This window comes from Amphiura filiformis, chromosome 4 (genome assembly GCF_039555335.1).
Source record: "Amphiura filiformis chromosome 4, Afil_fr2py, whole genome shotgun sequence".
In the NCBI taxonomy this organism is placed as follows: Eukaryota; Metazoa; Echinodermata; class Ophiuroidea; order Amphilepidida; family Amphiuridae; genus Amphiura; species Amphiura filiformis.
In genome coordinates, this window is record NC_092631.1 from 18,215,827 (window position 1) to 18,232,939 (window position 17,113).

Below are 17,113 nucleotides of genomic sequence, written 5' to 3' on the forward strand. Positions count from 1 at the left end.
CTCTCGATCTCCTCTCCTCTCCTCTCCTCTCCTCCACCAGATCATCCCCACTCTCTCAAATATTATACATTTAAAATAGATTTGAGCCTGATTTTGCCTGAAGCAATTATCAGATTACCAATTTCAATGAAAGAAATCCTATTAGTTTCACTTCAACGCACTTCTCTGGTGTTGCATATTACCAAGTTTTAAGGTGTATTTTGGGACGAAAACAATTCCCCGTTTAATCGCTGCATAATCATAATGACCGATTTTTGCGCGATTGCACGCCGAACAAGTATACGCAATTCTTGGCAACACTGATTATTATTGATTAATTTATATCAATCATGTTAATGTATATTTCTACGCTGGGCTATTTTCACAATCTACTCCCGCTTACGCTGGAGTACCTATACACCAACGCAAGTCAATTGAAGCCGTACAATTTATCGCGAATTTACGACCGTAAAATTTAGACACTTCTTTTGTCTAGATTAGCATCAACCCTCTCATCTCACTTTTTTCATGTCAGAAATTAACATAACTCCCGAAACCGAAACAGAAGTTATCTTCGTTCAACTTTTCTGTAGTCAACAAAAGACTAGAATAAAAGGATTGTTCACACGTACCATGCTAACACTTCAAAATAACAATGAGATCCGAAACCGAAACCGGAAACAGAAACAGAAACAGAAAAGATGAAAGGACCCTGTGCATAGGAGTATGGGTTCAAGTTATTGTTATGGTAATTAATCCTGTAAGTGTAACATCACTACTTCGGTGAATAAAGGTTGTGCATATGATGTAAATCACATCGTAAATATGGCGGACTACTCAAATGCATTCAACAAAAGCATGATTGCAATCAGACTACCGCGCCAGTTCGTCTTCCAATCATATGAATACACTATGATCAATAGGTTGATGACATCATTTGACTAAATGGAATCCACTGAGCCATGAAGGACACCGGTTAAAATCTTTTGTTTTGAGCCAATTAATAATTTCACGCACAAACTAAAAAACAGAGTTGCCTTTGTAGTTGAATGAGCTGAATAGTTGTCTTTGTAAGATGAAATGATTGATGTTTTGGAAGACATTCTATTCATGATGGGATAATAGATTTAAACATGGAATAATTATTATTCCTGCAGTTGTGGCAACAAAACAATTTTTTTTTTAAATGTCATCACAAGTCTTTCATTCAATATTATTCCGCGTTTCCTTATGGAGAGGAGCAGTTTCAGACAAAAGCTTGAGATTATTGGGGCAGAGGTTATCTTTTGAATTCTTTCATGACCACTGAAGAATAGTCAAGCCTGTCAAGGACACTCGGCGCGAATTGAAAGACCATGTCACTCGCCACAAAAGAATGTCAATGTTCATAAAACACCAATTTAGGTACCTTCTGCTCCCAATAATATGTACCTATTTCGATATTGTTTGGAATAAATGCTTTTACTAGTTTCTTTAAAACCACAAAATTTCTATATATATATTAAAAAAAGTAAATAAAAAAAATGAAGAAAAAAAATCTGAAATGAAACCCTAAAAGAAGAAAGGTAGATTTGAAGATAGATAAAAAGACATGTAAAAAAGTTTAATCAAAACGAGCATAAAACGGAACCAGACCCCATACCATGCTCTCTCTTTTCTGCCAAAGTCTGACGCTCTATCAATTGAGCTATATGATCCTGATATATGAAACATTCGTTATTATGTCAATACAATTGATTGGTATTACAATATACATAGATGGAATGTATTATAGCCACCTATTGCCAGTACACGGTGGTGCCAGTATAATTATAGTTGCTCAAACTCCAAATGCAAAAAGCAACTAATTTTATTGAGGGCGTTTCTTTGATATATGCTTCTAGACGGGTTTGTACTGTAATGCCCCTAATTTTTACGGTATTATAAGTCTATAATTGCCAGACAGTGGTGAAAAAAACAGTAGTATGACTGGTAATTATGGACTCAATGGAACCAATGACTCTACCACCAAATCTGTATAACAAAATAGTTATAGTGGACGTAGCTTAATCAACTTTAAAGCCACTTTAATTCTTTCTTAAAGCCATATTATAACATTTTCAAACAAAATAGATTAGCATTTCTTTGCCATAAAATGTTAGCTTTTACTGTCAGATATATCCCTTTTATTTTTGAGCCGAACAACTGCGGCAAAGCAAAGAAAATTGGAATTTACTACCAGCGCACATGTCGCCAATACGTACCACTCCTTCGGTCATGTTATAGTACGACCTTTTGTTGTGTATATCACCGTCCCGCACGCCGTGTACGTACTGTGTGTTATGACATCGTGTATGCGTTCGACTAATAATTCCATCGTAATAATAAAGCGCCGAATCCGGCGTTTTATTCAAAATCTCAGATTTTGACAAAACTACAGCACCTAGAGTCTTGATTTTTGCAGGCTATATTGGTTTAATAAAGTACAATTTAATCGTGTAAAAAAATGAATTAAAAACATTCAGTGAGGGCGTCCTCCTCAGCAAATGTTATAATATGGCTTTAAACAATAATTGCATCGGGTGAACACTAGTAGTTAAAGTTACAATCCCCTTACAATCCTACCAGGCATACTATGAATTTTAATTCTTACCCTTAGGTATATAGAAACTTCATATGCAATCTCTTCAACAGCTCCACCCGTTCGTGCCAGCTTGCTTGCACCACGCTGCCGCCGCAAATGGACTGCCATAACAATGAAGTCAATATGTAGATGCTGTTGTCATTTGATGACGTTATCATGATGTAATCTGATTCGTTGAGTGATACTTTAGTAGTACAATTCAGTCTAGTGTTAATCAAACATGAGCTGGAAGGGTGGGCGGACGATACATTAACGTTAGATGTGTTGAAATCATATTGTCTGTAAGACAATACATGCTTATCCGTAATGTTGAATATTTCACTTGAATTGCTTGCAAATTGATCACAATGAAGCGGAAGAGCATATTTATCCGAATAGCTTATATAAGCGGAAATATTGGTAACGTTACAAGTAGATCCCGAATCAGTAAGATTTTCAAACATTAAGTCTATGGAGTTTGCAAAGTTGGACAAATTTGTATTCTCCCGAAAGAGAAACGTAAGGGAGACGGTGGATGTTTCCGATATAACGCACCCTATATCCTCCGCTACGCATTTTGTGATCTCTTTGCGGTTTTCAGTAGTGATTGTTTGTGTAGCTCCTGTTTCTGAAGATGATTTGAATCCAATGATATCCAACATACACTTTAAGGCATTAATTGAACGTTCTGTGCTTCTTATGTCAGTTTCGGTGATCTTCGGATCAGGAGGGTTGATAGGATTACATATATTATCGACCAGAACAAATTCCGGAGGGCAAGAGAGACTTCGGCATTGCCTTAGAAATGGATCATAGACATCATCGTCTGGGCATGAGTTAGGGTCACCGAAAGCGTCGTTTTGCAAATCATTGAAGCGAAACAAAACGTCGACTGTTAAGAAAAATTCACCTCCTCCACAGGTAAAAATATTGCACGCATCTTCTGGCGCATCAGCAGAACATCTTTCTGGTAGGCATGGTCCGTTGATACAGTACTCCGTAAAAAGATTTTCTGGTACTCCGTTACACAATGCACAATGTGGGTTTCTATATGGTGTTGGGTATTCGTTGTACCGACTGAAGTAGATGGGAGCGAAGTAAGATTGACAGGCAGAAATGATGTTCCCGTCTCCAAAATCAGAAGGACAACTTTCGATAAATCCAACAGGACAACTTCGAGGTCTGACCGATTCATCGGGCCAGTCTACTTTGTAGCCGACAAACGTAGCTCCAGGCTTATATATTCCTAAGTCAGGATAGAACACTCCAGGTCCACGACCACTATAATGATAGAAATATTCAATTCTCACTGTCCAAAATGAAACATCGTCCACGGACTTTCCGTGACATATTGCGCAATATATGTTCTTATAGACAACTGTGTCTGTATCATGAACTGGAATTTGTCCTACAATATCCGAGACATTGCGCTTAATTTCACAATTCAATCTAGTGTTGATATCCTTCCATGAATCTGGACATTTTCCGACTAGAAAAAGACCGTTATTGTCTCGTTCGCTTCCAGGCACTCCGATACATTCATAATACTCTATGCTGACGCCATTGATGGTATGGTCTGACGGATCGTCTAGGGAACAGTGGATATCAGGGTCAAAGTCCGGACAGCAGTCTCCAATGGACAAACATGCACAGTCGCACTTGCAGTGTTCTCGTGGGTCGTTGAATCGGTGCGGAGAAACAGGATGTGCACAGTGATGCCAACCACAAATTGGAAGATCCACGCCACCAATGTCGTAATCTAAATGGTGAATACAAAGTGTACACATAATATTTGTTTTGATAGCTTTGTTTATGTTATGTTTTTGAGCATATGTTTTGCTCAGCTACAATATGATTATGATGATGATGACGACGACGACGACGACGATAGCGATGGTGATGATGAAGTGTTGACAAAATAGTTGGCAAAAATGTTTGCAAAAAATATTTTATAATAACATTTTGAAAACATTTTAAAAACACTGTTGTAGTGTATTTTCAAACAAAACATTTAAAAAAGTTTTCATGATCTTTTTATAACCCGACATTTAATGTTATCAAAATGTTTTTATCTAAACCAAAATCCTAAATATAACCTGTTTAAAACGTTTTGAAAATGTTTTTGTGTTTGCTGGGCAAGAGACATGTCTTAAAGACACTAAAAGTAAGCGAATCGCCTTGAAGGAGAAAATTTGTCTTTAATAAATTGATTTTGTTTTAAGTGTACTGATACTTTTGTGCACAACATAAGTATTTGCTCAGCTTACATTCTGTGCATTCTACGCCAGGGCGTGAATTAAAGCAGTCTGTATGGGCGTTCTCCAGTCGGCATTCTCCAATTGACATCTCTTCTCCACTACAATAGACATTATTGATGACAACATCTCCTAAGTCTGTGCTTAGAGATCCCCGTGGTCTAGTCCCGTACGCATATGGGAAGCCAAGTTGCTTGCATACTACATTAGCGTCACGTAAGTCCCAATCAGAAGAACAGAGTGTTGTCCAGTTGCCTGAGTATGGACATCTAGTTTGAACATAGCCATCTCCAGGATAAAGGCCATCAATCAAACGTACTTCAATATCAGCTATATCTGTGTGGTGTGAAGGAGATGAATAGAAAGAAAGAAATGAACAAGAATGGATTATAAAGAGCGATGAAAAAAGGTGGTTTGGTTGAAGGGGAGGCACACAAGCAGTAGTATTGTTGGCGTGATAATGGTAAAAATACATAAGGCAATTTCAATCCCCATTAATTAGTGGGTGAGTTGTGTGCCTACTCACAGACATAAACAACAATTTTCAACTTCATTCACATTACATTACTTTATAGCATTAGATTGCATGCAGTATCCTTGAAAGTAGAGCATGTCTCTACTTTTTGCATGTTGCTCAAGGTATCAATTTCACCTTGCAAATCCAAACTACATTAAAAATCGCCTGAAAAAACAGAAATATGGGGAATGAGCAACTTTAGAGTCTTTTAGAGCCGAAATATCAAAATCAAGGGTCTTTCGGAGCTCTATTTTGTTCAAATATATCTCGTCTTTCGGAGCTGCGAAATCAAGGGGGGTCTTTCCGGGGGAACATACCCGTATAGTCATTTGTGTTAAGTGCCCCCCCCCGGTCTGCAACAGGTAATTGTTTGGAAAATTTCATCGTGTATTTTGAAGGAATTATGGGCCCATTGTTTGAGGAGACCGGTGCATATTATTTTAGTGGCTGCTGTTCAACCCTTGAATTGAGCTGTATTGGCAGAAGAAGATATCAGTTGAGATAAATGCGAATAAAATATAGAAATTAATCAAACCAATTACCCTGGTTTTTCTCATGATTTAAACACGGATTTCCTGTCTCTCTTTTTAGGGATTCATCCCTGCATAGATTTACAAATTTACAAATAAATTTACATCATTTATCTATAATCATATCTTACCTGCTAAACATATTATCCAAATATCATCGTCGTGTGAGCATGACTCAGTCGCGTTCAACAAGTTAAAATCTAAGCAATCATCAAAACTCCGTCCAGTGATGGGACACAGAGCAACCACGGACATAATCTGTCCTAAGTCACTCTGAGGTAGCTCCGCAGTAGGTACAATTTTCATGGAACATGGTAGAGGAGGAAATGGAAACCCTACAGCGGAGCATACAAGCGGTAGATAGTTATTATTCAACGTTTCAGCACAGATCGTATGCCATACGTTAGGATTGGTCGGCTCCTGAGTGCGTACTTCAAGTCTACCTTCGTTGGGGGTCATTCCCCCGGTTAACCGCCATTCCAGTGCTTGGTATTCTGTATGGAATAAAGGTCGGTAAAGTTTGTCGCATCACATGGAACAGTGTTTTGGGGATAAAATACTGCTTCATAAAATTATCTAAACTGTCTTTGCAGTCTTTGATTCTTTTGTAATTCCACAATTCAAAATACTGTTAGCTAACTAATTTATCTTTTACTGTATGTGTATATTTTGATTTTGCATTCGCAATGTGCAATGTGTTTTGTTAGTTTAACAAGTGATTTCAAGGATTCCAGTTCTTGGTCCTCTGTGTCTGTTGGAAAGGAAGATGCTATACATTAACTTAAGGGATAAAATTAAGAACACTGAAATAAGACGTCAAACTCAAGTCAAAGACATTATGGTGAAACTCAAAGAAGCGAAATGGAGATGGGCAGGTCACCTTGCGCGAAGGGAAGATAACAGATGAACTAAACGACTTACAGAACCAAGAACAGAGAAAAGATCAAGAGGAAGACAGAAGAGGAGGTGGTGTGATGACATTACTGCCTACAGAGAACAGTGGAAGAATCATGAAGAGGGCTACGTCCAACAATGGTCGAACACAGCCTGGTGAGGTGAGGTGAGGTCTGTTGGGCATTTTCTAGCTTTTTCCGCAACATGATCGGTTCTGATGTGTATATTGTCCAATAGAGGTGTACACTAACATAATAAATTTAATTCTTAAATTCTTAGATTTTCTTGTTGACGTTTACCTGTGGTAACATTTGTTACATTTGATCGGCAACATTTGTGACATTCTGTATGCTATTATTATGCATGAGAAAATCCATTTGAAAATAACGCATTTTTCGGTTTCTTTAGTTGCTAATTGACCGATATATCGTCACCCTACTACGATAATTGCCTAATCTCACTTATCAGCTGAATTGAGTTTATTGCCTAAATCATGTCTCTATAAGCAAGTGCACCTGCTGTAATAAAGCCATTGACATTGACCAATCATAAAGGAGATTTTGGGGCGTGTTAGGCAATTTTGACAGGTGACAAATGGAGCGTTTTAACACCAGAATTTATGCTTAACTCAGCTGTTTGTCCGAAAATTTTGCTCTGAATTTGCTTAAGTCACAGGCCAAAGTCACTGAAAATCACATGTATCAGTTATGTAATAACCCTAATCGTTTCTGATAAATATTTATTCACCGATCTTTCGACAAGAACACGTGATAATGAGACAAAATAAAAAAGGAATTATGTATGCTTGAACCATATTTTGTACTTTTTCTCAAAACTACAAAAAATGAGTTAGGCAATTATCGTAGCAGGGTGACGAAATGTGATCAGTCGTACTATCCCAGTCACTTCGGTATCAGGTAAATTGCTATGAACATTTCGAAGAACAAAAATTATATTTATAATTTGTTGACGTTTTTGAAGAAATCTTTGCGCAATGACAGATTAGTCTACATACCTTCTAGTTCTGGTGGAGGCAATAGCTGAGCATGAATTCCAAAACCTAATATTACCAACAAAAGCGCCAAACGAGGAGATAATCTCACACACTTTGAATGGTTACTCAATGTACTGGTTAACAACATCATCACAAGAATAGTAATAACGACATCAGAAGTGTATTTGCAATAATTAGTACATGTAGTAACAGCACTTCTTACTTTCGAGTTTCAAGTACGCTGTATGGTGGCTTAATCCCGAATGCGCCGTTGGAATAACAATTACAGTGAAATATGTTTACGGTCTGTTGCTTTCGAGTTGTGCCACCTTTTGGTCACATGAAAATGAACTTGTCATACTTAATTAACTGGAATGGTTATTATATATGGTGTCATTGCACTTAACTTTGCGATGACCTTGCGTAGAGCAATGAGCGCTAATATTAAACATGTTAAGGGTACTGACAATAGAAATATTCAACAAAGGAACAATCATATTCTTGTTTATACCATGAAATTGTTGTATCTTAATAATATCACAACTTCAGCTGTGTAACTAATACCTAAAGCGCGGTTCTTTTAATTAAAAACTAAATGAATGAAATCACTATGAGCTTTTTGTACTGACCCGACTTTATTCATCGAAGGGGGTTATTTTTTTCCATGTGCTTTTTGTACTGACCCCTCTTTATTCATCGAAAGAGGTTTTTTTTCTATGCACACTATATAGATCACGTTTACAATGTAGAGATCATGTAATGCAATTCAGCATCGAAGTGGTTACGTAATTCTCTTGGTTACCGGATCACGCTACTTTGGTATGCCTTCGAGTGCCATATACTTTATGTGGTGATCATTTCGATCGTGGTTCATTACTCTAGCGCGTGATCCCGTTGACATAGTAACATTACGTAACTTCGATACTGAATACTAGCAACTTTTAAGCATGCTTCATTGGGCAAGTACCTCTTACTATATAAAGTGGTACGGAAAGTCTTATACCGGGGTCTCTCCCGTTGTAGCTCAATGGACTGACGCGGATGTGGGGCTGTTAAAGGCCTCTTCAGTGAATTGCTCATCTGGAGGATCGTACAAAATCATCAAAATTCAGATTTTAGCATCTTTGTTAGTGTCCATGTACTAACATAAAATATAGTGGTTAAGCTGTGTATTTTTAAAGGAAATCTCCGGCAATCATAACATGATGCCTTATATGTTAGAAAAATAATTATCAAGCACGAATCATATAGAAAACGGCTCCGTATATACAAACATGACAGCACAACAAAGTACTTTACAACTCACCGATACGAAACTTTCTCATTCATTTCCCATTCATTAACTTAATGTAAATAACAATGATAATAGGAAGCAATTTTAGACTTTTACGCTACTCAATTTTAGTACACTCACCGGAGCGCTTTCACTGGGTCAACCGGCGTCTTCAGCGGATGTTATTGCTCTGAAGATTTGTTGTTGCTAGTGATGTTTTTGTCATTATAACAATGATAATGTTTATACTTAGGACTGAGTTCAGCCACTGGTATATTGATCAACTCTATTCAGTAAAAGCATGTCAACATCTCTAACTTTAACATTAGTTTATTCCACAAACAAAACAAAGCTTGCACCATAGGTTGACCCAAAACTTTTGAATACTGTAGATTAGGATCGGGGGCGTTGGTTCAAATCCTTTCATTGAAATCAATCAATATGAGAAAGCATCGGAATTTCAATGTGGACAAGCCTTAGCGGCTTGTATTCTACCAGCACTGAAAACGACAAGCTATGTTGTGGTGTTTAACGTGTGACTTGGGGTACTGTTGAATTTTGCAACATTTTCGCCATTTTATAGAGTAGAAATGTGATCAACTGTTTGCCAAGAACGAAGATCGAGCATTTTGGAATATATATGGTCAATTCCAGCGAAAGCGGACAAAATTCTCTCTATGTTAACTTTCCACTTTAAAATGTCATTAATAAAGGAAATCACGTTATTGATGGAGCATATCATGTCACGTCCAATGTGCTCTCTTTGTGCATATAGGCCTTTACTAGCAAGTCCTACAAGGAGACAAAGTATGATAGCCTAAATGAATTGGCGTTACCCACGAATTCAAAGATAAAGCACCATATATGTCATTGAATGTCCTTCAATCAAAATGAAATTATTACCGTTAGAAAGACGTTTGCATGATCTCTCATCATATGTAAAACGATTGAATTCCACCAAAGTTTGTGGACTCTAGAGGCCATTAAGTAAATTTGGCTAATAATTTTGTTACCCGCGTATCAAAAATAAAATGATCGTTCTGAAAAATGTTAAGTGAATATGCATAAATGACTATATCATGAAACGAAGTTTCGTTCTATAATTCTGAGGTTCAAGTGATTATTTTATGCAAATACGTTTTACCCATAAAATTCCATAAAATCAAATTTGACGTTACCCACGTATCAACTGTTACCCACGAGTCCAGCAAATATAATTGCCATAACTTAAATTAACATTTAATGACTTTGGACACTGAATTTAGTTTGACAAGCGCTTAAAATTGTAAATCGTAAAAAAATACGTTCACCGCTTTAAAAAGAATCTACGACGGTTTAAACTTTTGTTACCCACGAATCCCGAATAGATGCTAACCTTGAAAAATAAGGAGATTGTTTATTTTAAGTTTAAATCAGCACATATTCAAGCCATGGGTATGCTATAATTTTGACAGTACTTACAGTTTATACACCTAAGAAACACAAACCCCAAACGGTACTATAGTACTTATAGCTTTACCCACGAATTCGGCGTTACCCACGAATCCAAGGATTTACTCGTAAATTATATGTTTCGTATGCATCTTAACATTTTGAAAACATGCGAAATAGGTTCCAAAACAGTCCTGTTTAATAGCGTCCTCTTGAAGGTATACTGAAGCTGCATCATGAAGTTTTGATTGATTATCCTAAATTACCATTTTTGGGTAAATGCAATTGGTTAGAGAAACGGGAATCATTGAAACACAATGGAGGAATAACCGCATGGTGGTTTCCAACCTTCTGTAATATTTTCTATTTTGCCGCTTACCAATACATACCTTCAAATATGTGTTACCCACGAACATTTTGGTTACCCACGAATCCCTACTTAAATTACAGTTAACAATGTATTGATAGTGTTTTAGTTCATAGGAACTGTCAAACACGAGTTAATAGAATATTGCTGCATGAAAATATGGAATGATTTTACTAAAATAATAATATAAAACTGTTTGCTCTGTCTATTTGAATTTGGCAACTTCATTATTCTCAAAATTGTTATACCCAAAATGCCATAATGATCCATTCTAAATATTCCATGTAGTCTGTATTTTGATTAAAATTCATTTTAGTGCCATTGCAGCCTGAATTATTGACATACGGAAAAGTATTTTTTATTTTTATTAAAAAAATAAATAGGAATTGCTATTTTCCAGACGCCGTTACCCACGAATCCATCCGAGATCCTCATCCTGCGACGAGATACACAATCTAACTTTATATTTATATGAAGCGTTTATTCTAATCTTTCTAAATAATACAGTAATGTTAAATGACAGCCACTTTGGAAAGAGTTCGAAGAATTGACACAGTCTTAACTGTACACCTGGTTCTTTCTTAAAATTTGTAATAACCAAAATATTTCTTTGTAGATATATGTAATAAAATTCTATTTTACGTTCAAAGTCTTTACCGATTTCTAGTGTATATGAGTCACACATAAAATATTGAAAGATATTAAAGAAATTGAAATTTTATGGCGTACAACAGGTGATAAATGCTTGAATTCGTGGGTAACATGCATATGCGCATTTAACACTTTATTTGGTCTAGCAAGAAAAGTTATTTTTCAATCCGATGGCACTTCCACCTGATGATTCACTAGACATGATCGTCTCATTTGATAAGTCTAGAATTGAAAAGGAAAACATTTTCAAAATGGCCCCAGAGAGAATTTTGGCCCACTTTGGCTGGAATTGACCATATACATAGTCGAACCGGAATAGGCAGGCAAACTACATACGACGTTTGAGGTATGTTCTACTTAGCTACTTTTTACAAGAACGCTATATTCTGCTACAGTCCATATTTACATGACTTCTGCCAACACTTTTGGTTCTCGTTTAAAGGCTACCAATAATACAGCCGTAATGTTATCTGCGGTTGCAGTACAGTTTATAAAAAGAATGTGGCTAGTTGGTTTGTTAAAAAAAAAACCCGATACTGTTTAAAATGTTTTGGGATTAACGCAGGCGACCCTTATGGTGTGTAAAAGACGTTGCAGATTGGCCATGAAAGAGCATATAAATTAAAATCACAGACAGAAAGATCCACAATATAAGATGTCCAGGGCATTTCTTGGCCCAATTTTGCCCGATAAATCGAGCTGGCCTGCAAAACATCTTAAGCGGCCCCCCCAATCTGGTAAAGAAAACAAAATGGAATGGTAACGCTGATGGAGATTGATAAAAGAATAAAGTCAAGTGAACTCCCCACAAGACAAGATCCAACCATAACTATAACACTTCCATTAATTACCCTTGTGGCCGAAGAAGCCATTCGCACCTCTGCATGTGACAGTAATAATAATATGAAGTTCATCTAGAATGTTCATAACTGAATTAGTGTTGTGAACTTGTGCTCGCTTTATTATAATTCAAAGTTTACTACTACTGATTAAGTATCTTTATCAAACATAATACAAACATGTATAATACATACATGTATAATCGTGATGCTGCTTTGCTAAAAGAAGAAAACGTTGCTTAAAATATAAACAGCAAAAAAACGTTTTTTAAGATGCGTTTCATGGGTTTCTGAAATTATACAAAAATCATGCAATATCGCTTATTTCAGCCAATTTTAGATTCTCAGACAGTCCCTGTGATTTGAAAATTTCATAAATCCTGGATCCCCCTGTTGCGGGTATCAGTTTGGATACCTGGTGAGATATCTGGAACCATGCAAAACTGAAGCAAAATTTGCCAAATTCCCCACATGATATGTCCCGCTATCGATTGTCACGTTAGGCATTTCAAACATGCATGCTTTATAGCTATAAAATGCACCATAGTTTCTTATGTTTTCCTTGTAGTTCAAAATTAAGCACCCTGTTGAAACCCCGGGGGGTACTCAAGTTTGGTTTTGGTAGGGACGTGCCGCTGAGATTTTGGAAGTAGACCCATAAATATACCAATTTTTCAAGAAATTTGGACCCATTGATATACCAAAAGTCCAAATTTTCGGCCGAATTTACCCAAAATTGTCTTAGTTTTTACAAATTGTCCTCAAATTTTGGGAAAATTTTGAATATTTTGGCTAGATTAAGGAAAAATTGGGCTGTTTTCCGAAAAAATTGAGAAAATTTTGAAAAAAGGACCCATTCATATACCAAAATAGGCTTTGAAAAGGGGTCATTGATATACCAGAAAGCTGAAAATGCTACCCATGTTTGCGGCACGTCCCCGTATGGTCATTTGTACTGAGTACCCCCCCGGGTTGAAACTTGTTGAGACCGCTTGCGTTAGGAGTATGATTATACTGTAAAATTAATGGATCGTTAAGGGTATATTTTTTGCTAGATATTCATTAATGGTTCAGTTACATGTCGGTTTGAAAACGCCTGGATCCTCCACGGGACCAAAAGTTTGGGAACTGCATTTGAAATCCACTGCCTATGAGAATACCGTAAATATTCGCCTAATGGCGCACATGGGCTCTTTTGCCTTGGGGTAAATTTCACGTACAAATAGAGAGGTCACTTTTACGGAAGGACCACCTTTAGTTTGTGCCTTAAATTCAAATTATGTCAAGGGAGTCCATTGGGCTATTCCAGTTGAAATCCACACTCCCCCTGTGGAAGATTTTGGAAATACCATCCACAGTGGGAGTAAGTTTTTCAAATATAATTGGTCAGAGTTAATCATTTTGAAACCTATACTCCCCCTGTATTATGGCTTTACCTATATCTTCCACAACTGGAGTGAGTATTTCAAATGGAAGTTACCCAATTGTCGATTCTATTAGAAATGTATACTCCCTCTGTGGCAGACTTTAGCTAAATCTTCCACAGGGGTAGTGTGAATTTTAAATGGAATAGCCCATTATACGCCATGAGGTGAATCTTTACGTAATGTGTTTATTGCACAATCCGTAATTTTGAGCTGAGAGCCTGTTATTATGATCACATTGTGTTAAACAGCATACATTCAAACACATCCGTTCTTAACGTTTTATCTATCAATTCGTCGGTCGCAATACATAGTGGCGTACGTGCAGGACAAACGCAAAATACATTTCCGAGAAAAACGCGTTTGAAGGATATGCTACTAATAACATACCGTAAACGTTCGCCTAATGGCGCTTTTGGATTCTTAGAAATGTGAGAGCGCCATCCTTGTAAAATCTCAACAGCATTAAGGATACGTGTATGTTAAATTGAGCAACCTGGACATAATGCCCCAGAAAAAAATATCGTGACATGACCCAATACTTAAGGTCACTAGGTTAGTTGCTAGAGCAGCAAATGTTTTGGGGTTTCTTCAGGTATTCTTTCTCAAAGTGTCATTGGACTTAATTTGTAAATCGATTCATACGTTATACCTAACTCATTGTGGTAAATCTTTTTATAACATTGTAATTTCTTCATATTTTTTTAATATTCTTCAGTTCAAAATTACACCCTTCTATTGTCTGACCCGTTAGCTCAGTCGGTAGAGGGTGCGCCTTGAATGGTTAATGGTACTTGTTCGAATCTTGATTTCTGCCCCCACGTTTTATGTGAAGAAGGGTCAAGAAATGTTTTTGGATTTTGTCCCCATTTTACGAATAATTATTGTGATTTTTTTTTAATTTAATTTTAATTTTCTTATTTTTTTATAGATAAATAGGCACTGCGAACAAACGGCAACAAAATCCGCCGACAAAATTTGCTCCAGCTGCTACCTATCAATGCGTGATATATTCCACTACATTTAACAGTTAAATGACCTTTGAAAAATAGAACGGCCTCAATGTTTCAAATTGTGTAACTACATTACTTTATTCATTTATGCATTATAAATGATCAGCTATTTTTTCTTTTCTAAAAGGATCGAACCCAAGTAGATCAGACCATTGATCATATAACTATCAGACCACGAAGTAGTTACGTAACTCCGTGATGGTATCGGAACCAAGCACTATTTATACGGCGATCATTACGATCACGCTATTTTGGTATGCCTTTTTTGTGAACTGATTGTTTCGATCGTGGTTCATTACTTAAGCGAGTGATCCCGTTGACATAGTAACATTACGTAACATTACGTAACTTCGATACCGGGCTTCGATACTGAATAGTTGTTGAGTGCACATAATATGGAAAGCCATTGGGGTATTGTGTGCCTCCAAAGCGCCTTATAACATGTTCTCATTGTGTTGTGGAATCCTAGCCAGTATTCAATGATAGCTATTCAGTATCGAAGTTACGTAATGTTACTATGTCAACGGGATCACGCGCTTGAGTTATGAACCACGATCGAAACAATCACCACACAAAGTATATGGCACTTGAAGGCATATCAAAATAGCGTGATCCGGTAACCAAGAGAATTACGTAACCACTTCGATGCTGAATAGAGGCCTTGCGTTTATCGATTGGCTCCAAACAAAAGATTTGAACCGGTTTCTTCCCCGTTATCATGGCGCAGTGCAGTCCATTCAATCAAATGTTGTCATCAACCTATTTGATCGTAGTGCATTTTGTTATGTGTGTGAGACGAACTGTCGCGGTAGATGCAATCATGATTTTATTGATTGCATTTGAGTAGTCCGCCACTAGATTTACGGGATGATACATCATATGCACAGCCTCTATTCAGTTGATCGTTGTATGATTTTCTATGGTCATCGTGTGACTCCCTACATATTATTCTTTCCAAGACTTTATGACCCCCGTATATTTGGGACCCCCCCCTTCGAATAAAATGATATACCTCTTATGACCACTGATGCATAGGCAAGGACACTCGCGCGAATTGAAAGACTTGTCCCACGCGACAGTTCGTCTCACACACATAACAAATGCCTATACAATCAAATAGGTTCATTACAACATTTGATTGAATGGACTGAGTTACTCTAAAATGTAACGAAAAAACAAAGAATCATGAAAAAAGACACATACAAGATAAAATAATAAAATTATATAAACAATGTTAAAGATAAAATCAAGAAAATAGAGAATAAAATTTCCTCAAATCAGAAAAAAAAGACATTGACAGACATCATAATCTATCAGAAATTACTGCATGAGATTCGAACCATCAAACTTCTCCACAAGTTCTCTTTATCCTCGCACTATAGTCTAATGCTCTGCTCACTGGGCCACAACGTATCAGGTGAATGATTACCGCATTATCATGAACAAGTTTGTTCGATCTTGCTCATAATTGTATGTGTCGATAGGTTTCATCCTTTAACTACACGTACCCTTAATGATCAGTGATAATAGTCGGCTTTTACAGGGATGGCGCTCTCTCATTTCCATGAACTCCATACCGCCATTAGGCGAACGTTTACGGTAGTCAGTACTCCTCCAATATTATCTCTCAGTGGACCGATTACATTTGAAATTGAAATTAAAGGATTAAACTATTAAACTGTAACTTAAATAGTTAAAAAGGAATAACTTTTACAGGATATATCTAGCTTTAAACTTATACGCCACTATGTGAAACGGAAGATTTGGGGGTTTCAGCAGGTTTTTGAAGCGTAAGTCGCACGTACGCCACTATGTGAAACGGAAGATTTGGGGTTTTCGGCTTGTTTCTGAAGCGTACGCCACATTATTGACGGATTATGTGCGTAAATGTCATCAGATCCGATTTTCGCCGTTTCACATAATGGCGTATGTTGATCGTACGTCAGTTTGTGAAACGGAAGATATTGGATTCTTACGGGTTTGTTAAGATAAGTCAATTAATTAATTAACGTTATTATTAATTAAGTATAGTTGAGTTTTCGTACTTGGTATACTTGAAGAACTTGATATATAAAACTGTTGGGCAAATTTTCATAAAAATGACCAAAATCACCGTACGCCACTATGTGTTGCGACCGACGAATTATTATCATGATTCATGACACATAACCAGTTTCACAAATTTACAGAACTGTGTTACCATGATTACTAGTATCTAAATTGACTGATGTGTTTGACGCGTCCGTGTTGAGTACTTCTTTGCTAGCAGTCTTTTTCATAGGGACACTTTTTCCTGTGGAAGTCCCCGTTGATTTGGTACCGGTACTTGAAGTCATCTCTTGGA